This window comes from Danaus plexippus, chromosome 7 (assembly GCF_018135715.1).
Source record: "Danaus plexippus chromosome 7, MEX_DaPlex, whole genome shotgun sequence".
In the NCBI taxonomy this organism is placed as follows: domain Eukaryota; kingdom Metazoa; phylum Arthropoda; class Insecta; order Lepidoptera; family Nymphalidae; genus Danaus; species Danaus plexippus.
The window spans coordinates 5,535,780-5,561,355 of record NC_083541.1 but is presented as its reverse complement, the minus strand read 5'-3'; positions in this window follow the sequence as shown (position 1 = coordinate 5,561,355).

Genomic DNA, 25,576 nt, shown 5'->3' with positions numbered 1-25,576 from the left:
TGACATGATTACTTTTTAAATTACGTTAAATGCCACAAACGCCAGGAGTTCAGTATGTGGTTTTTTATTTTTTTTTTCGACTTATAATAAAATAGGTGTCAGCGTAATTACTGTCAACAATAATTCATTTCAATAAATTTTATTTTGTTATTTGAGATAAGACAAACAAATCCATTGTGTTAGTACTTGGGACGCATAATATGGATTTTAGTCTGATATGCCTGCACCCTATTTCGCTAGACGCTCACCGCCCTTTAGTTATTTCGGCGTAGAGAAAAATGAACCGTATTCCATCTCTATAAATTATATAATTGCTTGACAGAATACAACTTTCTTTCCTTCATGGCAAAATATGATTGTCGCTTTAATACAAGTAAAAACTTATTTAGTCCCGTCGATGCAAACATATTATTATAATATCGAAGCAGGTTTTATTTTGTTTTAATTCGATTTTTATATGAAATTTAAAAAGTAATCGTACAAGTAAAATTATTGTAAAGTAAGAGTTCTTATTATATGTATATACCAAATATTTGTCCTATAATCTATATGTATGGTAGGTACCTACAATTTCAAACAAACGTAATAAAGATGGCGTGCTGTTTATGCTAACTTGTTTTTTATTTAATAAAAGAACCGTTAACGATGAATAAATTATAAAAACAAACTTTATATATCGTACAGTAAACTTATAATTAAAATAAACTGATTTATATGCAAGAAATATCACTTAAGCTGTGTTCAGTGAAAGTATTTTTATTAACATATGTTTAAATAAAAATGTTTCTTATTGTTATTTCTTCGATTATTTGTTTTTTGTTTTATTTAAAAACTATTTTGTAAGGAATATTTTTATCAAATTAAAATCTATGACTTCAACAATAAGGACAAAATTCAGTTAGCGTGGCAAATGACAGTTTTTATTCAGCAAGGCAACACGTCATTAATTTAAGAACGACTAATGAAAAATTATCTTCAAACTTTTATCACTGTAAAACAAATTATGGAGGTTAAGTAATTCGAGAATAACCGGAAACGCTTTATTTAAAGGGATGTCGATTGACACATGTCGCAACAGATATATACTGATACTAGATGACAGAAGAGACGGTACATTATCATGTTGAGTTTTATAACAAGAAAGTATGAGCTTGTAGATTAATTGCAAGGGAAAGTTCACTATCTAACACTAATTTCTTTGTCCGCACCATCGCATACCAATTGGTTACGTCACGGCAGTCACGAATCTCCCCCCCCTACCACCCGGAGCACCCCCCCTCCCGGCCCAAAGCCCTACGCTATCAATCATTAACAGATTAATAATAAGTTTTTAAACATATTGTCCCTACTCGATATCAAAGGTGTTGTAAAACAAACAAGTAACAACCATCCCCCGTGATAACTATGCACAAGTTACGTTCCGTTTGTCGTTCGAATGTGGCCCTTATTAAAATAATTAGAACATGCTAATTTTAACCATCTTATTATTAGACGGCAATTTAAAACATCGCCTGCCAGTCTGTTAATGTGTGTAAACAATCTATAGCGAGGCAAGTATAATTCGCGAAGTTTATTCCGACGAAAAAAAAATCACCATCGAAACAACAAAAGTTATGGCCCCACTTGAACTCATAATAATTACAAACGTCGGTGAAGCTGATGCGATATCAATTAGTGCGTGCCAGATGCCTTACCACGGAAACCAGTTTCGGACCTTATTATTTGATTAATCACTCTTAATAGCCATGTGTGTATGAATAAAAAAAAATCGTCTTAGAACTAAACGTCGAACATTTGCTGAGTTAGAAAAAAAAAAAACATTATCATCGTACCTGGTAATTAGACAAAGAGCTGGATCGCGTCGGTGACACGATACACAAACATACACTAACACATCGGGAGCGAGTCGCAGGACGTCTACCCGCGACCGATTATCGACAAAGACTGAGCCGTCAGCCGTCAGCCGTGAGTCGTGGGCCGAGGGCCGTGGTCTGCGAGTGGAGCTGGGTCCCAGCCTGTGAACCAGTCGGGCACGAGTCTGGCTCCGAACAGCTGATGGCCGTCCGCGCACCTGTGAACCATAAAGACGGTCTCTTTCCCGCGTACGCGCAGACCTTATTGTAGTGGAATGAACTCCGTGTGAACGCTGCTCGCTGCTGATATACTCTGTACCAACTACACGGCTACTGTCAACGTCACGCTGACGTCACGGAACGTCCTTATGACACTTTTTGACACTACACCGATATATGTACATTAATAATAATAATAACATAAAATTATTTATATTAACCTAATTAAGTAATATGAGAGCTTATCCTTTTCTTGTGACATACATTTGTAGTTATGTTCGGCTCCAAGTACGTATGTATCGTGTCTCAAACTGTTGCTCACATTTAAACAAATACAACAAGAAACATGTCTTTACCGATATACTTCAATTATAGAATAAAATAGATAGAATGAATCTTTACAAGAATTCATAAAAGAGAATTAATATATTCTATGGAACTAATTACTTAGATGTTATAATGATAAAGAGATTAAAATGGTTATTTTTATGTTGATTCTACTTAGTCGTATTCCCGAAATTCCCTAATGCTTATACACTGAACAAGAAGCCATACATGAGTTTTAGCTTGTATATAGAGGTACGCTCGTCGCCATGTATGCAGTATGTGGTACATGCAGAGTTGTCAATATAAAACAGTTATCACACTTTCACAGGCATTCCGTAATAAGAATAATGCTACTGCACGTTTGTGTGTCAGGCTATATATATATTTCAGGTTATTAAAGTAACGTTGCTTTGGATTCCTAAAAAATATAATCCTTTGTTAACAAGTACTATTTATTATAAAACTTAAATGTGGCTTCTGTAAGTTAAATCTGATTTAGTTTTTTTTCACAATTCATCGATAGCGTAGAAATGTAACACTTTCAAAACAACTCGAGAGTCGGAAACTTGTGCGAACGAAACTGATGAAAGTGTTACAGTCTACGTGGACATAAGTTACGTCAATTGTTATATCGTCGTCTCTTTATGTACAAGTTCATAAGCAATATAATTAATTAAACTGTAATTTATTATTAAATAAATAGTTACCAGGCGTTCATGACGTATGAGGAGTATCCCCAAACTTCTTGAACCGTAACTGCAACCGCAAGCAACGGCCTTACGAGCGTGACCGGTCTTATCATGACGGTGCAATGACTTTCACAGTTTAATGTAAATCGAAGTACCAGGGCATCATAAGATCGTAGAAAATACCGTCACTCGGAAGTGATTCGCTATGATTTTATTCATATTAGTACAATGTAATTATTGAACCGTAAATTATATCTTTTACAGTTAACACTGTAAATTCTTTACTCTTAATATCCGGTTGGTTATTTAGATCGGAATAATAATATAAGTTCTCTATCATATTATTATAAAGCGACAACCTTTTAACTTTAACTAATATGCATGCAAGCCATTAAATAATCTTTTATACGTGCGGTATTAGATTCTGTGAGTACGGTACACGTATGTCATTAAAATATCTAGTTTTTACGAGTGTCGTAAAGACAGCGCCGCAGCCGACCGGAACCGAACCTACTGGGATCAACCACGTGTAATTGAAATCAAACTTATTGACGTTGGAAACTTTACATAAAATATATGTTAGTTTTTAACTGTCAAACGTCATGAGCGTTTTGACGTTTGACACATGTCATAAATACGTTAAGAAACATGTGATTTTTTTTTTAAATTAAAATCACGAGACAATGAACGATAATGATAATGAATAGACAAAGTTAATTCTAATTTCATGTAAAATGTAAATACTCGTGCTCTACAGTAACAGCGGTCGTAATTCGAGCGAGGTTGAAAGCGAGGTCGTTGACTATCTTATTGTCAACTTAAAAACTGATCCTCGCCGAAAGAGAATATTCAAAACTGACTGTACGGGACAGGAACTAGATAATATCTTCATAATATATACTTTTTTTTACTTGATTTTATTTATTCTGCCAAAATAATTTTGAAACTGGATCGTTTTCAAATCTTATACCTTAGTATAATATAAAATTGATTATTTATTGTTTATAACAAATTGTTTTTCATATTGTCTAAACTTCGATTTGTTTTTCTGAAGTACACTCTCAGTTCCCTTAAAAAAGAATAATATTAAGGAATATTAAGGCGTCGTTTTAAATATTGATCTTGTAAAGAAAATATATATTATAGGTAAAATTTTTTTGAGGTCTGTTAGTTTACTGTTAAAACTACTCAATATGGAATAAAGAAAAATACCTTTATTTTTAAAATTTTTAAAAGAAAATATCGTTTAAGTTACTTACATACTTGTATTTATTACATTTATAAAACTTTTTTTTTTCTTTATTAATTATAACTATAATCTAAATAAGATAAATTTATTTTATTTGAACGCAATATTATTTAACCCCACTCCATACATGTATAAGCAAAAAAAAGTTAAGGGTTGCTTTTATTCCCAAACAATAAATACCTTTACATATGTAAATTGGAGAGTTTATTTGTAATGGAGCCATAAATTCTTTATAGACATATTTATTTCAAAATAAGAATATTGAAACCGAAACAATAATAAATGTATGTACCTATGTCTGTTAATTTGGTCAGGTTAATCCCCGAAACGGCTGGACTGATTTTGATAGGACTCTGACGATTAACTTATGTAAGGATAATTATGTTTTATATAATTTCATAGTACGAATTACATAAGAGATGACAAAATAACAAACACTACACGACCTAGCTTGCAAGGTGAAGATTATTTATAATTTTATTTTGTAACAGAAACAATCAGCTTTGCCTTTTAACACCTTATATTTATGGATCCCGTGTTATATAAATCAGCTCGGTATAAAAAGCACTCATTTATATATACTTACGTATTAATTTATATATAATGCACGTTTATTTTACTATATAGTTTTGATTATTTACTTTATTGTAACGCTTAACAATACTTCCGAATTCCTTTTTAAATACTTAACAATAGTTAAATAAATGTATCGTAATGTTTGTAAATAAAGTTAATATATATAAAGTAATGATTTCACGTAATTCTTATTCTTCAATATATGTAATTTATAAAAGGTTACGGTTACTTTGTGAATTGTGTCTTTTGTTCGCGTTTCTTTGATATTTCGTCGCTCTACCTCACGGTGCCTCCTACGATTGATACTCAGACGATATTACACGTCGAGTGTTCGGTAAGAAATGTTTATTATAACAAAAATTAAAAAAAATATAAAATTCACCGGCTGTATAATAAATTTCATGCAAGGTTATTATGAAATTTAGAAAAAAAAAAACAACGGTTTTTCCTAAATAATTCGTAATACTGCACTATAATTAATTGGTACGACAGATTAATATATAATATACGAATAGAGCGAGTCTAGTGCAGCTAATTTAAAATGTCGCCGAACCCCTTTATTGTGACTCGCGCCATTTCGTGACGGTTTATGTGTTACTTTTGCCAAGAAGCTTATTTACGACAACTTAAAATCTCATTTCACATCACTGCTGTCTAATTGATATAAATATAATGCATAAAAGATTTCTAATTACAAACACATTAAGATTCATTATTGAACAACTTATTTTGTGTATGCTTGGTTTTTTTTCTAATTTTAAACTGTCATTGCATTATATAAAACACATTTGAGACAATCTGTATGATAATAGCACGCTTGTTTGAGTTCCTGAACGATGGCTCGTTAAAATGGGGGACTTTGTGATACCCGCGGCGCCAAAAAACAATATTGAAGTATAGCTATATAAATATATATATACGTTTATATACATTTTACTTATCTCTGACTATGCTTTATTCATAAATTTATTTTCCTTAAAAAATTCTTCCAGAACAAATATTTCTAACGTTCCGAACAGTGTGACTTGTATGATTTTTAATTCAATTGTCTTATAATTCGTATGTATAATATATGTAACAGTTACTCTTGAATTATGAATATAATAAAACATAAGAAGCACACTTTAAAGTATTTGTAAACATACACTATAAATTACAGCGGATTAAATTGCTACTGATAGGGGACGACACGAATTTGACCTAGAAAAATGAGTTACGGAACTGAAACACGAAAAAAATAAACTGACGACATTCACAAATACCAGTTAGGTGCGAAATGTGATCACTGGACGCGAAGGAAAGTTATTATATATATATATATATATATATATATATATATATATGAACATTTTAATTAAAATATCGCGTTCATATACAATGTTGTCTCAGATATACACTATTCCTTATAATTATTAGAATGTAACATTCAAAACATACGTATTTACAATTAGACATTTTAAAATTTTCGCAAGAAATTTCTTTGACATGCAGTTCCAACAAGCGATTATATCTCTCTCCATACCGAGTCGTCAATGAAAAAGTAATTAAAACGAAAATTAAATATATATATAATATAATATTTTAGACATTCCTGTACTGTAATTAATAAGAAAGTGTTGTCAAAGATTGTCCCGGCGATTGTTTAAATCAATCTTCCAGAGTTTCAGAAAGCAAAGTTAGTTGAAAGTGTCGGCTTTGGAAACTCGAGATCTGGAGAGACAAATAACTCTATTGAAGGTCTTTATCGTTGAAAAAAATTTCAACACTTTCGTGATATTGTATTTTTTTTATACTTTATTATTTTTCATAGCGTATTCATTATCTATCAAACTGATAATCACGGTTATGTTTGTACGTTTGTTGTGATTGATTGTTACTCTGTCAGAGCCCAGAGGAGAGTACTGCATTAGTATAACGTGCAAGAACAGTATATCCTTATACTCTATTTGTCAACCAGGAATTCTTCTTAATATAAAAGAAAGCCTGGATGAAGAGTTATAGAATTTGAATCAATATTTGTTTCACATATAAATAAGAAGGATATTTCAGCTCATGTCTGACTATTTGATATATAATAATTTGTTCATTGATATTTATATGAACTGTTTTATATTAGGTTTTATTTATAAGGTTTTGGGCATGTTCAGAATATTCAATATAATCTGTTACAATATATATATTTCTATATATTACATCTGTTATAACATTTTGGTGACATTCTATGAAGACACGTGATACATTTTTTGCGGTCCCCGTGTTTAGTCTTGACAAGTTCGTTTATCACATTTTAGCTATAAATCATGTCTGATATTGCGAGAGTATTAACTTAAGATATCTACAATATTTATCAAATACTGAACGTGAATGTCTGTGTTTAACGTTTTAATTATGAAAAACATTCCTGAACGTTTCATATCGTTTAGGGTGGCGGGTAGGGCATAACATTAGTGTAATCAGAATGGTTCGCTATAAAAACTAAAAGTACATATCATTGGGCTGTATTCATGTCAAATTAATTGCTAAAATTGCATGCTTTCGTTAATAAAGGGCTTAGGAGGTACTGCTTTAATTGTAATTTTTTATGGTGTATATCAACATATAAGAAAAATAGTTTTCTATGCCTGTATTTGCTAGACGGGTCTTTCATTACAATAAAAAAACACGCGTCACTTTACTGAAAGATATACACGTCTTTGAATCAAGTACAGAACTTGCGAACTGCAAACATTTTAAAATAAAATGTCGTGGTTCACGAAATCCAGTTGAATATCCGAAGCCAACGTCCCCTGGTACAAAAAAAAAAATAAGAAAAAAATGGCCGCTCCCTTCGCTCTAATCGGTGTACCGTTCTCAAGTCATTCATAAACGCTTCCAGCATCGCTACTCAATGCCCTTAATTTTAATACATGACAAGCCTGAAGCTCTACACGTAACAGACTTTGACATTTACAAATTAAAGACAATTAATTAAAATAAAACACAATGGTATTAGTTTAAAAGTTCGCTAAAGACGGACGCCTTTTTGAATTTCGAATAGTCTGCATCCAGTTGATTTCACAAAAAAATGCTAATTCACAAACACAAAGCGGATATGTGTGTGTGTGCGTTAGTGTGTTTGTGTGTGTACTGCGTTCGGTAATCTATGTGCTTTTTAACCAAATGAAATGATTGTAAGAGAGATTTTGAAATTTTAAAAAATAATTACATTTTTTTTTATTGATATAAATTCCGATAACATTATATTAACCATAAAGATAGACATATTAGGTACTTAGGAACCCACGCTGTATGCAATTTTTATAGAAAAATTGTTACAAGTCAAATACTATGATTCTGTTTTAATAGCTTAAAATTGTTTCTTCTCTCTTGGTGGCTATGACAAAACTTTATATTTAAAAATGGTTTAAGCGCAAAATATTACCAACTTAATAAACCCAAGCAGCAAAATAAACTAATATGTAAGTCTGTTAGAATCGTTACAGAAGCATATTCACTGGCTCATATCTAGAGCGAAATAAAAATTCTCAGAATTCTACAAGAGAGAAAGACAGATAAAACTGTATCATGTAATAAAAAAAATATATATTTATACATTTATATTTATTTCAAACTAAAAATTATTACACTGGCAACACTAGATTAGGTAATAAAAAACAAAAGGTCAACAATATTTCTAGGATCACCGGCAAGCCGCGATGACATCGAGGCAATTAAATATTTAAACACCTGAGACGATTTTAATTATCGAAAGTAAACACTCAGGAATCTGTTACGGGACTTCATAAATGTAAATTGGAGGTGCATCCCGCTTAGCCTACCCCGTCCTTCCTCGCTCCCCCCATCCCGCACTACAGTACGACCCCTCCGCAACCCCCCACCGCTCCACCCCATCATCATGCCTCCCCCCTCCCATGCTCTATGGTGAGTCGAGCTTCGGCTACCATCCGAAAAGATTGAATAGGAATAGCTTCCTGTGATTTTTATTAACAAAAGAACATAGTATTGCAAATGGTAAATGCATCAATATCAATTAACGATAATAAAATCGGCTAATAAAATTAATTAAAATTGATATTCAACTATTTCTTCAAGGATGCTGGTATTCGAAAATATGTTTTGTAACTTTATTTATGAAGAATATAACATATTTAATAATAAAATCAAATCAATACAGCAAAAAGCAACGTGGATTTTATGCGTTATGAGTCCGTCTTTCATTGCCAGCCGGCTACGTGATGTCAGTCATGGACTTTTATTACACGCGATGGTATTAAACAATTTGAATTATAAAATACACACTCACAAACTATTGATGACTTTTGTCGATGAGTTTCAAACTAGAACAAAAACAGTATGATGAATTTTAAATTACTATGAATGTATAGACAATGTACAGTGAATGGGTATAAAGTAATTAGCTAGTAAGCCAATTAGGTATGTCCAAAGGCTTCTGTAGGGATGGGCCCGTTGCGGCGATAACTGTGCGATGTCCTTATAAAGCTGTAATTACGGAGTTTATTGTATATTAAGGGCTAAATAAGAAATTAAAGTTCTGTTTTGCAACAACTCCGCCACATTGTACACTCCGTGCTTGACTTCGACGTTATCTTTTTTATGGCGCAAATTACATAAGCGTAGGTTTGCTGCGTGGAGCATTGATTCAAGAATGCCGGTAAAATCTTACGTCAATAAATGTTGTATCAAATGTATCAATATATTAATAATAAATCTGAAATCTAGCGTCACGTCTGCGGTTAGCGGTGACGCGAAATACGTGTGAGATGGATGTTCCCACGCTCGCTATCACTCACATAAAAATTGTACATTACTGTAAGTAAGGATCTGTGAATTGATCGTTTGGGACCGTATCACAGGACTTACTTCAGCCAGGTTCAAACGTGATTTAAAACAGAATTAATATTGAAACGTATACAACCTTCTTTGATTGTTCCTTGGCGTAATTATTGAAGAATATAGATCTGAAGGTTACATATCTTCTTTGGATTGTAATAACTATACTGTTGGTGTCTTTTTTATTAATAACTGTTGTATTATTTATGAACAGGTCGCACCCTGTAGGCTGTATGCGGCGGAACATAGTTCTTAGTCAATGCTCAAGTCCATCCTCCACTATCGTATGTTTAATACAGCGACATTTTTTTTAGCTCAGACAATATTGAAACACACCTGCTCGCGCCAGTGATCCGGGTTCGATTTCCGGTTCGGTTAGGCATTTGTTCCGGTTTGCGTATTCGGGGGATCTAATATGGCCATTTTTTTCTGTTCTAAACCGAAGCTGAGGATATGAAAAATAATTATGATTTACGACAATTTTTAATTTTTGTCCGTAGTAGTATTGAAACGCGATTCTTCTATTTTTAAGGAAGGATCTTCAGACTTATTTTAATCGATACTAACTGTAACTGTATATTTTAATTGATACCAAAAATAAACATATTATATTATTAAGAATATACCTACCTAGTAATATTATTTTTATTTAACAACAATTGGTTGTAATTCAAATGTGCGAGTTTGTCAAATTGGATTTAAATGTATTATGTTACAGCACATAATAAATACTGTTTAATGGAAATTTAGATTAATGAAATTAAATTTTATATTCTATTTTTTCGGAAATCATTCAATAAACTGAGATTTATGTAGCAACAACTTTAGCTAAATGTATTTAAGTTTAAACTGGCACCACCGGAAGAAAATATATGAAATAGTATTAAATAAAGTTAAATAATATATCAAATTTAATAAAAAAATAATTTGTTGAATTAAATGTATTAAAAATAACTTGATATTGCTAAACCAAACAAGGTTTTTACAAACGAAGAGGGAAGCGGCGGGAGTGAGGCAGAATAATTAATGCCACCCTCAATTTAGAATTTGGTACGTTTGGATACTGTGTTCGGAAACTTTGATATTTAGACTATTTAACATCATTTAAAATAATATGTCTATTAATGAGTGTGATCATTAGTTTTAATGAAGTTCCATCAATAAGTCAACTTTCACCTAATGTCAGATGTTTGATATATTAATATATATTATATTCTTTCAAGTAATCTCGCCTTTTAAATATTTAATTTTTTGGCTTAAATATTTTCTTGGTCAATTGGATCTAATTGCCGCTCGCGGACTTCATTAGTTACATCCTACAAATCATTATAATATTATGAAGGCGAAATTTTGACAGGTTTTATGTATGTTTGTTGCTGTTTCACGCAATAAATATGAAAATTATTTTAATTATGTTTTACACAAATGTAGATTAGACATCGGAATATGACATAGACTATCATTTTTCATGAAATTCACTATAGTTAGAGCAGGATCGGGGCATAACAGTTGTATAGTGTATGAAGTCACATGAGGCAGAATATAAATTTGTTTGTTAAAATAGCGTCCATTGCTTACCGTATCTATTGTTTCAGCAAACTAGCTTATTGCGACGTCCACACAGACAAAGCCGCGGTCAAAAACTAGTAGAGATAAATAATGAAGAAACATGATTATATATGCTTGATATTTTAATACAGATCTGTTAATATAAAGCCACCGTTCAAGGTTTTGGAAATGAGTTAAAATTTCCTCGAAGTTATTAAAAATCAATTAATCCAGTAGACGATTAAACAAACTCGCAAACACTCACGTTACCTTCATTCAAAAATAAATCTAAGAAAAACCGCACTACTCGCACTAGTCAAAACAAGTCTATATTCAAACAAAAAAAAAAAACAACATCCAAACTTTTTACAATCCACACAAAACGTATAACGTCCCTATTATAACGTTTTAACAAATAAATAAAAGGAAATTGTAAGCAAGAAGTTAAACAAAAAGATCTCATAATTGTTTGAAAGGTTTATAATTGTCGTAAAGGGATTTGTCGTTGCAAAAAGTACACAAGTTTAAAAAATTATAAGACAAAGAGTTAAGACTGGGCCCAGTAACATTATACACAATACATTCGTTATATAAAGAATACATATATATTATGTATAAGTAACTTTTATCTTGAAATCTTTTTCATTTGTTTTATTTAATATAAAATCATTTGAAGTCGCTTTTCAAGCGAATTATATTATTTTAAAGAATGGTTTCTCTTCCTTTAGATTAGAAGGGTAGAATTGAAGCGTCTTGTGATATTTAAGATTGTCTCTTTATATATACATATATATAATATCGTTATAGTTATTATATGTTGTTTGTAATAAGTCCTAGCATCGTATTTATTATTACCAAGAAAGAGATTGATTCTCAAATAATATATACTCGTAGAGCGCGTACATAAATAAGACATAGCTGACACACGCGTCTTCGTTCGTGCTAAAAACATTTCCTTCATATATCTATGATAAATCGTTTTATGATTTTTAATACAATAGACACATCTTCTCAAGGTATTAGCCAATTTTTAGAAACATTACCTATTTCTTGTGTTATCGGTTAACTTGAACTCTTTTTGACATAAAAAGCGGTAGTTAAAATTATTCAAATTTAATTCGAAATAAGAAGGCGTACTAAAAATGTTAGTTTAAGCAGATAATGTTAACTAATAATTAATTTAATCACAGAGACATCTTTGAGTTTCAGCGATATCACAATCTTGTTGTACTGCGCCTTCATGAAGAGGTGTATTGTAATATTATAAACGTAAGATTCAAACCTCCTTAGAAGTTATTAAACTCTCTGTGTGCGGAATATATCAAATCTCGGAACCAAAGCTAGTAAAATAGAAAAAAGAATTGAATTTAAATTTCAAGTATACCTATACTATATAAAACTAAATTTTTTGCAATAACTTTATTTTATAAAAGATACTATGTATTAATAAGATTATATAAGAAAAATATCAGTCATTTATCACACTATATAGGATTTAAATGTAATTTAAATCATCACTAAGTATAGATAATTTAGTACAAGTACTCGTAGTCGTTCTTTGCGTCTAACTATTTCATTTATCAATCACATACACACGAACCACGAGAGAAACGAAACAACGAACTCTATGATCGGAATATTTTATAAATCGTAATGTATGAAAGAAAATTTTATATCTTATATAAAAATACATAAGCAATTAAAATTTCACAATGTCGAATTTCAAACCTTTATATTATTAAAATGATTTAAACTTTTACGAAAACTGAAATATCAGCCGTTTTAAAATTATATGCGCACATTATTTGGACTCCAGTTTAGTGAATTTAAGATAGTTGTTTAGACGCATCTGTATATGCAAGCGTAGGTTGACTAAACAGCTATCATATAATCCTTTTAAAATCCTTGCTATCACCGATCTATAATATATAAACCCATTACGTCGAGCGGAGTTAGATCAGTTTTGTGGGACATTTAAATGGATTACGTCGGTTTTAAAATAAATTCAATACTAATTCGTATCCATGGGAAACAAGATTACTAAAACAATGAACCCGCTCTTTATATTTCTATTGCATTGAGCGTCTAATAAATTTCATAATTTATATTTAATTTTTTTTTATATTTGAACCCCTCAGTACGATACCCCATCTGATAGGTTCATGTCACCCTCGGTAAATCCAGCCAGCCTGTTAATCAGCGAGTTCTCTTAATTCTGCTTTACAAGCATGCTTAAGCTAGCAGCTTCTTGATTTTCCAATCTTTATACTATTAGGTTTACCTGGTTCTGGAAGTGGACTGGGACTAAGACGGTTTTAAGATGAAAAGATAAGTTGGCTGCATTTAATGATATTCTATCGGAATAGGATCTCTTTTGTAGCGGACCTCCTTGTGTTACGAAGCCGAGTGTTTGTCAGAGCACGCTGTATTCGGAAACTATTGGATCTGAATTAAAAGTGGTCCGTTACCGTATAAGTAGTTAATATAAGCAAAATATAGTTTAAATATAACATTACGATCAAAACGAGCTGAGTATCAATAAAACAATATTTTAAAAAATCTGTGACAGTTTAAACTATTGTTATTCAAGTAAACTATTAGTTTATAACACTCAGTACTTTTATTGAACCTTCTAAACTTCGTCTCTCGCTGATAAAACCGCCGTGTGGGTACTTTAATTTATTTTTTACAAATACATTCATTTACGTGAACGAAATCGCTGGCTGAAGTTAGTTTATAAAAAAAAAACCAAGCTAAGAAATGAAAAAATTGAGTTCAAATCTTTCTTACATCATAAATAATATAATATAATTGCCGATTGGGTTAAAAAAAGCTTCTTATTTATATAAACACGGTTCAAAGCACGCCGTCAATGTAAAATTTTAAACCGCACAAAGCTTTCAATCGATAAATATTCAGACGTCTGGTTATTAAAAGTAAGTAATCAGCTAATTGCTGAAATATTTTCGTATAGCCTGTCCATAACTGTACACCAACTATGTGCAACCAAAATTTTTTCTTAACAATCATTACGAGAAGTTTCTATTTAGCTTAGAACTCGTTTTATATATAATGAACGATAACCACATGTAAAGTAAATTCCTAATATATATTTTAAACATTTTGTGGATTAAAAATGCAGTATAATATTTTCTTATACGCTTTCATGGATTTGAGAGTTTGCTGCGCGGCTTCAGAAAATGGGTTAAGAGGATACAAACCACGACACACGCTAAATACACCGTGACTAATATTAACTAATAGAGGATAATTCTTTTCAATATAACCATTATTTCCCGCCATTATTCGTGTAAAAAGTTTTTATACATCCCGATCAATAATAAACTGTCGTTAGTTTCTAATGATAATATTTTTCCGTGATTTTTCAGTGATCTCGCGAATCAAGTGTTTTAAACATATGATATTTATAAAAAAGGATTTATATTAAGTTAATTACCTGCCATCCAAACGTCCTTTTGTCGGTCGACTCTGGCGAGTTCATTGATTCCGTACTGCGCCCCCCGGCCTGGCTCATATAACGCAAACCAGTCACCGAGACCCGCACTCTGACCCTCAGCACCCTTGATTCAGAGGCGGTTTTATGTAGAAAGAGCGGAAGGGGAGCTCTCGGAAGCTGGTCACGCAGCGCCAACATGTGTTTGTGGCATTGGCCCGTGTGTTTGTGGCAATGGCCTCTATGTGTGTGTATTCAAAATTTCACTCTAAATCTTAACGTACAAAGCACGTTTTCTATTGTCACAATTTTTGGAGGTTTCATTATATTTCTAAATTCAAGCTAAATTGTATTCTACTCACACAACAATAGGTTCGTATTTCGTGTATCGATTTATTATTTTGATAACGTATTAATGACATATTAATCTGTATGAACTCTCCGGTTTAATTTAGGTGTGATAGCTCTCATTGGATAAACTTGAAATGTTTTAAAATATTTCTGTTTTTGAAAGGAATCTGTTTTAATTGTATTAGAACCTGCTTACTGTCAAATGTCGAGCACAGACTGAATATAAATGATATAAAAAAAATTAAATGTCACGTAGCAGTCTGTGAAGTGCTAAAATCGGTGGAGTTTTCTAGAAATTAAACTTCTCAAACAAAAACTTAATAACAGGTAGGTATGTCAGAATTCGAGTCCTTGTAACAAATCTTCAACGATCAAGATTGCTCATCATCTGTTTAGTGTTAAGGTATACCTAAGCAATCTGAACGATTATTTTAAATGTATAATATATATGAGGTACTATATAATTATTTAAATTATGTATAAAACGTGGATAATAATCATTATATTGAAAAACCATGGCTAAAACAACGAACATAATGAAACGTCAAATTCAATATTTCTGATCGAGCTTTTGATTTAAAAAGCTTCAATTCAATACAAATAATTTATATATCTCGAATATTATTTTAATCACTTTAGATATATGAAGGTAGAGCTAAGATTTAAATTGCTCACGATATTATAATTTAGGATCATAATTTTTGATTTTCTCATAAAAGTCACTGATAAGCAATTAATAAAACCAACACACGAATACGCGTACTGAGAACTATATTACATTACTTATGTATTATTACATATTTTAGTTAATGTATTGAATTAAATTAATTTTACCGGTTTTTATAAAAGTGTATAAGGATGAGACAGTAATAGTATTTTATGTTGTGCAGTGAGTTTCGGTTCGATAATAATATCATACGATTTGATTCATTTTGTTTTTAATCTATACATACAATTAAAAAATAAATAAAATTGTATACATAGTGTTGCTTAAATAATAGGTTTTTTTTTTTGGAACTTCATAACCATTTTCTTTATTTCTATGTTATTCATATATAATAGCATAATTTTTGTTATAACTAAAAATAATAATATCCTGAAGCATTTCTAATAAAGTTTTAAATATTCTTATAATATGCAAACATCCAGAGCTTTGGTTTTCATTCGTTATAATTTCAATGTAACTGAGAGGTAACAAATAATCTTAGAGATTTAAACATTTTGAGATCTAAAACTTTCGCGAGTATTCATTTAAATGAGAATATTATTTGCGGTTTACTAAGCGTTTTTTATTATTAAAAAAAATACGAACTCAATCTCTCATTCTGATCTCGTCTGCCCGTGATCACGGTTGCTGCAAAGTAACCGAAACGTCGGGAGTGTGTAGTTTGTAAATAATAAAAAACGCGTGGATATCCGAAAATATTAGTTTTATCAAGAAATATTCATTAATAACATTTTATTTAATAGGTACCTTATAAATTTAGGACACTATTTTTTCAAGTCATACTCATGTATAGACAATAGACAAACCAGTTAGGACTTAGAAGACTCCGTTACAATTAAATAACAAATGCATAAAAACTCAAGATATTTGTAAAACAGAACAACAACTGAGAAAGAAATGTTAAACCTACAATAATTTGTTAAGTGGTTGACGTGGACCGTACCCCGCGACCACCTCGGAGTCAATTTACATTAAACTTAGAACAGGCCATCCGCACTACAACCAGAAACATATCCGACGGAATTCGGACATTGGCTGAATATAACACGACATAAGTCATATATAAACTCCTTTATAAATTATTATATACTGACGTTTAACAAATAAAAACTTTTTGGTGTTTTAAAGCTTTTTTTATTTTAGCTGTCAGTATGTATATAATTTCTTCTTTGAATATTGAGTAAGATTCAAACGCTATAATTTCATTTGCCATTTGTATAATGATATTCTTAAGACAGACAGAAGGCGCCACCGTTTAAATGTGTCACAAATTTAGTGACGACTCGGCCGGATGTCTTACCTGCGAGCTTCACCGCCTGAATATTTAAAAAAGAATTTATTTATTCTGGACATTTTATCTAATTTCCAATCATGAATAGTTTTCATATAGTATAGGTTATGTTAAACAGACAATGGCCGCACGTTTTTATTATGTGCATATATTATAGAATAGGAAATAAGCGGACGCGAACTATCTTAGAAACGGCTAATGCTCATTGAATACACTTGGAGTGTTGTTCTTCGTTAAGTGGAATAAAATTATAAGGAAAATAAAAATAATCATATAAAGTCAAAAGTTTTGATAAAAAAACAGTAATTATCCCTCTGTCTATTCACAATATCTTTATACGCTTAAATATTCAATAATTTTTCAACAAGCAATCAAGTTAAGGGCTCACAATTTAACATCGATGTCAAAGCTACGTTCGTCTCATTTGCCCCTATCTGCTATCACTAAATCAGCGTGTGAACCAAAATAAACCTTAACCAGTAAGCAATAAGAAATAATTTATCATTTTACATCAATAAAGCCCCTTGAAAATAGCTTCTTTCTATAGAAAGAGGGCATTCGCGTTTGTATGCGTGGTCTACTTGTGCTCGTGTGCGTCTTGTACTATAATGCGTTAGATTTTAGTTAAATTTATTTCACAATCCAATACTCCATGAATGTAGTGCGGCTCTCGAGTGTTATACAAAAGCGGCGATGTATACAACGCTGAATTTATTTACAGTTTTTATAGAGCTCTCGCCAAGCAGCTGTTCTGCCGCGTTGATAATCATGTACTGTTTCATTTTCTTGTCGCGTCGTGAGTTCGTTTTTAAAGCGCCAACGTTGGATCAAACGTTGGTTCCAGCTCGTCGCCAACCTTTTACTACCGTTAAGTATTTTCAATCGAAAGTGTTGTTTCGTTGTTTAAACCGATATTGTTGATTATAATGTAACAGAAATAGACTTGCCGCCATATTGCGAGATATTCTTAATTTTATATGGACTGAATTTGATTTTAGAACAGCGTACTTATATGTTACATTTTTTATAATAGTATTCGTTTTATTATAGAAAGTGTGATTAGTGCGTCATTCTCTATAAGTTTTTGACAATTACGCACTTAAGATGTTTACAATTGACTACGACAAGTTATTACTAAACAATTGCTCATATTGTGACGTAATTTGTAATGAATGCAAAGCGCTTTACAATCTTTATATTTTGACCCAAATTGCTAACTTATAATGAATCTAGAGCTACTTCTGACAATTTATTAAATAAGATCTACATGGATTTAAACCTGTTACATCCGTGTGCCAATTATACTCAGTTCTAGATCAATTTAAACGACATAATATGCTTTGAGATGCTAATGCCATCTGTTGAGGGAATGTGGAACTAAAAAACTGAAGGCATTACTTTCGTTTTAAAGATTAAAAAAATCAAATAATTTATGGAATTTTATTAAACTGTATGTAGGATAATTTAATTTCCTGGCTGCTGAATTATGTTGTTATATATATATATATATATATATATATATATATATATATATATATATATATATATATATATATATTAAATGTTAACTGATAAGATCTTAATTTTAATGCTTTTTCGTATAAATAGATCTCATTACATATTAAATAAACAAATATTTTGTTTATAACATGACACTGTAACATAAAGAATACTCCAATCGTTTTCGCATCAATGGATTCTTTTTATTTGGCTATATAAATTTTGTGAAGATTTTGAAGAAGTAGTCAAACACGAGGAAGTGGATTCCCTTCAACAGCCTCCTGGAGATCCGTTATTCGACACAAATATTACTTTTACCATTAAAACCTCAACCTAGTTCATGGCCGAGAATCGAATATGAAACCTTTTCGTGTATTATGATTTTAAAATAATACACTCGTTTTTAACTTTAGTTTAACGAGACATTTTTTCCGCGTTATATCTGTAAATCATTAAACATTTTAAGCAAACACAAAAAAGTGCATTATATTAATTTTCTCAAACCAATGGTTTTAAAAACCGCTTGACGTAAAAACTTGTCTCTGAGACAGGTGTGTGACGCAGGTGGGGTGCGTTATTTACACATTCTGTGTTTTATAGTAATCGATTTATTGATAATCGAGTTCAAGAATCGACTTCAAATATCGACTTCATAATGAAATGATATTGTCTTAAATATCTCATTGTTAAAAAATTAAAGTTTCAAATTAAATATTATTAGCTGGAACTAATAAGTGTTTAAGTAATTTTATTTATATTAAAACCGGTATATTGCGGTTTTCATAATTAAATTTTTGGTAATATCATTTAGTCCGTCACAGTTACTTCATGTATAATTTGGTTCAGAATTGTATTTAGACACTTAAAGAAGTGTTGTATTTTTACAGCGGTATAAATATTAAAAGTAAAAATGTTTTATTGTTAATACATATTTGAATATTTGAATTAATTTGAGTAAATGAAAATATGGCTTGTTTCAAAAAATACTATTTCAATCATTCATAATCATTTTATGACTAAAGCCAAAAAAAAAACAGAAAATGTTATTTGTTATAAACTCACTTTTCTCATATGTATGTATATCCATTAGAATATCCTCGAAGTCAGTGATTAAATTTATTTAATGTTTATAAACTTAATGAATAATGTGTAACTGTCATTAGAGCTGTCAACTGTCATACAATGTACATAGTCGCCGTGAGAGGACTAATTAAAATTACAAACAAGAACATCTTAAAAGTGGAATTCTTACCTTAATATTAATTTCCTTTACACTCGTTCAGACTAAAAAATGTTATTAACGTTCAGGAATATTATTCACATATGTATATTCGTAAAAGCATAGACATTTTTTTTTAGATTTTATTTTATTACGTAATTTTTTGTAGTTACTCGACTATGGTAATAGATACAATAATTTTTATATACATTTAAAAAATATATATAAAAAATTTAATTAGTAAATAACGACAGAAGTAACACAGAATGAAAATGTATAAAAGATGATAATAAAAACAAAAGTGATATATAGACAAACTGTGTTTAGAACAGATAATATGTATTGGATTGAATACAATGAATAAAAAAAAAATGTGCTACTGATATATCATTATTTTTAGGTCAGACTTTAATTTATATTCAGCCAAAACCGAATATACGCAATAGTCGATAAATTCGGAATAAGCATATATACAGTACATATGACTATGAAACATCACATTGGTACTTGCCAGGTTTCGAACCCGCGCCCTCACGCATGAGAGGCGGTCCTTTAACCTCCAGGCCACCACGACGAATTGAGAAACCTCCTTTTTGGAGTCGGTTAAAAATAGTATCACATAATTATATTATAAAATGTATAGCATTTTTTAAATAAAGTATAATATAATAATTATTGTTACATGAAACACAAGCTGTCATTTGATATTTTAGTTACGAATATTTGTGAGACATAGAACACAGATGTATTGGGAACACACGAACAGCTATAGTGTATCTAAAGCCTTATAATAATCCCTTTTCACGTGATTTTCATTAATTTCAATCCAACCTTCATTATGTTTTATAATTGACAATTTATCACAATTTCTTAAGCAAATTAACGCCCACCTCTGGTAACGTAAATAATGTTAACAGTGTTGTAAACTTATTCAGTAGATGAGACAAGTTATTAGTAAATAATAATATTTTTATATATATTTATTACAATCTATTACTTACATTAAAATTGAATAATGTCTTTATATATCAAGTTATAGTAAATAGTGTTAGATTATAATTTTGTTTAATATTTGAATTTTTTGATCAAAACTATTGAATAATATTATTTTTATTTCACGATTAACTATTCGTTATTCGTTTTTTATCACGCTTTCTTGTTAATTAACTTATACGGAACCTGTTTTTGTTTCATTATACTTAATATAAGTACAATGAGTTTGAATGTCTGTATGTAACTTAGTCCTCGTTCAGATTGGTTGGTAACTCGAGGCTAGTTCAGACCCTTCCCAGAACAAGGACCAGGGGACGCATTCAATATATTATATGTATATATAATTTTTATTATTTAGTAATAAGATTTGAATTAAAATTATTTGATATTAATATAAAAAAATCTTTTTTTCTTATATATAGGTATATTTATCAAAAATAATAGTCAAATATTTAGTTATTTTAAATTAACAGTCTAATTAAATTCTTATAAAAGTGATACTTTTATCAAAAATGTATGTTTATTTAAATTTGTTTGTTTGTTTCGTCCAATATCGGGAACGCCTGGTTCGATTTTGACGGGACTTTCACTAACCGACAGCTGATGTAATAAGTCTCACCTTATATCTATTTTTTTCATATTGTAAAAAATAAAAATAAAAATATCGATCTATTTATTAGGTTGTGTTTTTTTTATTAATTTTTTTCATATTAATTTTACTTTAATATAAAAGTTTTTGCAATGAAATCTAACAATCTACTTAGCACTTACAAGTTATAAATATTATTTGAGATCTTTCTTTAATTTTACACCCAGTATGAGTATTTAAGATGTAACATGTTAGCGACCAGTGCTTTGACCTCTGTGATGGTTGGATGTGTGTTAAGAATGGTGTCTGAACAAAATGGTGGTTCCTTTTACCGCGAGCCTTGAGTTGATTGATTCACAACCAGTGGGAGGCGGAGGTTATTGCTATTGTTGAATAACTTTTGTTTTAATTTGCGATATTTATATACCAATCCACACTATCGTTTATATGTACCGATTATACCTGACATGAGACAGTAGAGTAGACGTGGTTGGTAACGTAATAATATTCTTTACATTAAAAAATATTTGTTAAAGTGTAACGTACATCAATATTAAAGACGCAATAAAATGAGCCCCGCAATATGTTTACATATTCAAATCACGGATTCCCACATGACCTTAGAAAATCTAAATTACACGGGGGCTCTTCATCTGAACCTCTATTAGTATTTCTTTATGACTTAACAAGATCTGAACGAATACAGCAAGATGTATGAGATAAGATCAAGTGCTTTATACTTTGATAATAAAAAAAAAATATATTTTCCCGCCATAGGTTTTATTAGTTTAATTTATATTTAACCTAATATATAAATTCAAAATGTTGCTAGTAAAGAAAAATCGAGCCAAGGTTGTCTTACTACAGCCTAAAATATTCACAAATAGAATCACTCACGAATAAATATCACTGAAAATATTATTTGCGTGATGAAAAATAAATGTATTTTAATATAAAAATATATAATCATATGTTTGTTATCTTTATTTTAATCTAACAATAATAACTTAAAAAATCTCTATTAGAACTTCAACGGACTCGGGACGCACAGATTAGAAACATTGAGATAATCAAAGCTCAAACCCTCAAACTTATTAGAGCCAAGGTTAGTACAAAAATTATGCACGTATCACATCCATAAACGATAATTTATTCGTACTAATATAAACATGCAATATTGTGCTTTATTAGAAAATATACAAAGGCTATTATTGCTTATCTGAATGTCAATAATGCTTGCCTCCCACGTGGACAGATGTACGCCTTTCACGTCCAATGAAATCATCTTAAAACCGCAATAACAGAGAAGTTATTTGTTTAAGAAGAGTCCAAATGCTAAAGAATATTACATAATATAGTTATTACTTTAATCAATTTTAATTTCCATCATTTGTATCTCATATTATTGTAACTAAAATGGCGCGGGCGGTACAATAACGCGGGCAGATTATTTGGCACCACTTATATTGTTAAAAAGATTTATAATTTCAAATTATATAAAGATAAAGTTAATTAAACTTTAGATATTAGGTACTAACTTAAACAAAAGAACGGACATGTGACAATAAAACGGTTTTTATTTAAAAGTATAGCAGTTTAATAAAGAAAATTTAAGTTCTACATGAATGACGTCTTATATGTGCCCTTCGGCCTTCACCTGTGTTAACATACTTTTATGATTTCATATAAAATATCATGTTTAAATTGACAAAGAATGTATCTAACACAACCTACTCGAAGAGTAACGATATACTCTACATCCTAAGGAACATATTACGACCTGCAGCTTAGAATAGACGTTGATTTAAAAATATATCTCTAGTACATAAGAATCATTAATTTAATCAAAATATTCAATAAGAATAAGAAGACAATATTTGTTCAAATCAAGTTATAATAATTGTTTCAAAATAAACTGTGAAGTTGTTCATTACTTTGTTTTCATACATCGTAATATATTTCGGTGACAACTTTAGTCGCTCGCTGTACGCTCTGACAAATATTACGTATTCCGTTGTGGGGAGCGCACGTGCGCATCGGGCGGCGGCACCCGAATGCGGACGATCACCGGCGAACCTGCCGCCTCACATTACCAGGCGCCATATTTACTAAGTTACTTCGTTTGAATTTAGACTTTAAAACAACTCAATAGAGTTTAAATTAATTTGTTGATTATATACGTATAAGTTCTTTTATTATTAAGAGACAGTACGCCCTCGAGACGACCGCCGCGCATGCGATTTATGTTCCTACATTTCACTAACTCATCTAATACATTGCGTATTTTGTTAGAATATTAATTATTTGAAAGTATAAAGACAGTAATGGACTTTGCGTTGGGTTGAAAGTAATAACTTTGTAGTATACGGATGAATACTTGCTTTGCATTCTGTATCGTGATGATTTTCAAACCACTTTTGTTCACTATTATGTTTTAGTGATTGCCGGCGGGCGTTTAGGGATCACTTTGTTTTTATAACAAATAAAATTTGGATAATATGATTTTATTCGATAATCTCGATAAGTTATTCAATTAATATATTTTACAGATTCAAATAATTACATGTATTGTTCGAAATTTTTTCGACTCTGAGTTCCGAAGTATTCACCACGTGTTCTGACTGGAGTATGAAAATACAAAGATAAGAGCTTTTTATGATGTTTTGTCTGGAGATGGCTTAAAAAATGCTAAAAAAATTGTATACTTTTCTTGTGTCATTATACCTACCCAATGTAGCTATGTGATGGGAAGATAAGATAGGTTGGTGTATTCAGTATAAAAGTTCCTAAATAAAAAAAAAATAAGTTATTGAATTGATTGAGGCTACTAGCTTGTTTTGGTGACTCTTGAATTGTTCCCGAAGATAAAAAACGTATACGAATGTACTGAAAAAAGATCTTATTTTTTATTAATATTTAATAATAGCTCCAATGATAATCAATAAATATGGTAATTTAACTAGTGTACATAATAATTATATACCTTCCTAATGTTACATATTTGTCACATTTTTTGAACATTTCACTTCAAAGTTAATATTTTACATACATATATACAACATAATTTTTAGCTTTTCTTTAGGAATAAATAACTTTTTTGGATTCAGTATTAACTATCTTATATATATGTAGTTGTGAAACAGGCATTCGTTTAAAAAAAAAAATATAGCAAACCTCAAGTTTTTTAAAATTATGTCAATAATAAAAATAAAAAAAAAATATAACATAAATAACTCTTTTATTTATTTCGAGTCCAATCTCTTACTTTTATTAAACAGTATTACTTAAAAAAAAAAAAAAACAAAATTAATTATTATTTAATGTGGCAACATCGTTATGTTCAAAATGGCGTCCATTTCCTGAAAGTTGCCGCATAACTTGTGCTTTGATATTAAATATCTCTGGTAGCCGGGAGTCGCTCTTGGATAATATTTGGTTATATTAAGTAATTATTAGCAAACAGACAAGGTTGGAAGGATTTACGTGTATATATTAAATAAATAAATATGCAAAATAGTTCTTTAAAACATTGACACAGAGATTAATTTCGTTTGTTGTTTTAGTTCATATAATTCGGTAAGAAATGAATCAATTGACGAATTGTAGCTGTTGTATTTTTTTTTGTTCTAAGTATCGAAATGAACACATCCGGATGTTAGGCGGATATCGAACCCGGGACCGCGGGGCAAACACTCGGTCAGTCACCCCACAGGGTGCTTTTAGGGTGAACTTACTACACTTATACTATTTGTACGAAATGTTAAAGGACTCTATCTATCTATATCTTAAATTATATAGATGTGTTATCTATAGATATTAAGTTATAAATACATTCACAAGTTATTTTATTCATATTATTAACTTGATTTTGATAACAAAGAATTAATTATTTGTTAGCAAAGACTTTATTGTTCGTTGTTTTTGATACTGTGAAACTTCTAACGAACCTTAATTTATTATATCCTTTGTATTGTATACTATCAGTGTATTGAAATGTATGTGTATCGAAAAATGTACAAATGCACACACAGACACACACACACACACACACACATATATATATATATATATATATATGCAAATGTATGCAATATGAATGCCTATTGTCATTTCAAGTGATAGCTATTAAAGTGATTGACT